The sequence below is a fragment of the Mandrillus leucophaeus genome, unplaced genomic scaffold, assembly GCF_000951045.1.
Source record: "Mandrillus leucophaeus isolate KB7577 unplaced genomic scaffold, Mleu.le_1.0 Scaffold514, whole genome shotgun sequence".
Classification (NCBI taxonomy): domain Eukaryota; kingdom Metazoa; phylum Chordata; class Mammalia; order Primates; family Cercopithecidae; genus Mandrillus; species Mandrillus leucophaeus.
The window spans coordinates 102,786-104,746 of NW_012105520.1; positions in this window are offsets into that span (position 1 = coordinate 102,786).

Genomic DNA, 1,961 nt, shown 5'->3' on the forward strand with positions numbered 1-1,961 from the left:
CTCGGGAGGCTGAGGCAGGAGAATGGCATGGACCCGGGAGGCGGAGCTTGCAGTGAGCTGAGATCCGGCCACTGCACTCCAGCCTGGGAGACAGAGTGAGACTCCGTCTCAAAGAAAAAAAATAATAATAATTAATTAATTAATCTAAAAAATCAACTAATTGGTTAACACCTATGTGCAGGTATTTGAGAAGCCCCCCCCGAGGGTGAAGAATTTGGCATCTGACTGCGCTATGACTCCCGGAGGGGCAGCCGCAACATGCACGGGGAATACCAAGACCTGACCACCACGGGCACTGTCACCCAGTGCTACCCAGACATGGGATCCCCACACCATGCCCCGCCCACTCCATCTAGCTTATGAAGCTGGAGGAGATTGTCCCCAGCAAGTGCCACCAGCCCACAATCAAGCAGTTCCACAACTCCAAGAACAAGTTCCCGCTGCTCCACTGGGTCCTGTGCTGTCAAGGCAAGCCATGCTTCACCACCAAGAGACCCAACACCTTCTTCTAGGTGCCAGGCCCTCTCACCCAGGTGTGCCCCAATTAAACTCAGGAACACCCTGGTTTAAAAAAAAATCAATTAATTTTGATTTGTAAATTACTTGATGAACAAGGTATCAAAATTTAACTGTCTAACTCCTATTCTGAGAGGGAATCTCAAGATACTTGATGTCTACACTTACCCAGGAGAAAGACCTGGGTTTACTCTAACGTCTTCTCCACTGGGAGCTTTGGGCTAACAAGGGCAATCTTGTCATATGCTTTGCTAATGCCTCTCATCACATCTGCACTGAAGGTTAACAGATGATATCATTCTCTGAATCCCCAAGTCCACACCATCCCCTGGCAACTGTGACATATACGTGTACCAACGTGGGTGCCTCTCCCTCTGTAGTCTATGAAAAACTAGAAATAAGAATGGAGGAGCAGTCCAGAAACTGATCCATTATTTGGGGGAATTTTCAGGACTCTAGCCCTTTGAAAGTGAACCCAAAGATGGCTCACAGAAGAAAATGAAGTCTCTGGAATTGACTTCCTGATCAGCACGGACATTTCTGGATAGACCTGTAGCATACCTCATCTTTCTGTGAAGAGGAGAGGCATAAAAGCCTTTGGAAAGGCTGTACAAATGTTGAGTAACTTTTAAAATGCCAAAGTCATTAGTTGATTATAAATCATGAGCAAGGAAAAGGAAAATAAGAGAGAAAATGGAGAGATAAGAAAAAGAGGAAGGAGAAAAGGGAAAGAGGAAAACTAATAAGGTAAAAACTGATTAAAGGGGAATAAAAGATCCAGATATAATTTATTTTCATTCAATGATTCATGCATTCATCTCGCAAACATTCATTGGGAATCATCTATATTCCAGCCACCAAGCTAGGCACTGAGGATAAAAATGGATGACGGCACAACCTTCCTTCATGAGGCTCCAGGCTGGCTGAAATGAACAGCTGGCAGACAGTACCCAAGACAGCAAGGGCTGTGACAAAGGTAAACTGGGAGAAGTAGAGAGAATCCTAGAAAGGAACATTGAACCCAGCCAGATCCATGAGTGATGACTCTTGAGAAACCTCTCAGAAGCTAAACAGGGTAGGTCTGGTTAGTACTTGGATGGGAGACTCTTGAGAAACCAAGTTGAAAGGGGAGAAAAGAGTGTTCCCGCTATGATGTAGCTCTGTGTGTTCCGAGGGCAGCATGACAGGGCATTGGAGGCTGGGGGATGAATCCATCTGCAGTATGACCAGATTGAATAAAGCAGACGGTGAAGGGAATTGCACATTATTTGTAGGCAAGAACTAGGTCTTATTCATCTCTCTATTCCCACCTCACAAGGTATAATAGATAATCCCTATATTTTATTAAATTAATTCCTCAAGCTAAGGAATGGCCTGCTTTATTACAATGCCCACTGATACTCCCTGAGAACAAGCGCTGTCTTCTATGGTTCTGTTGTATCTGC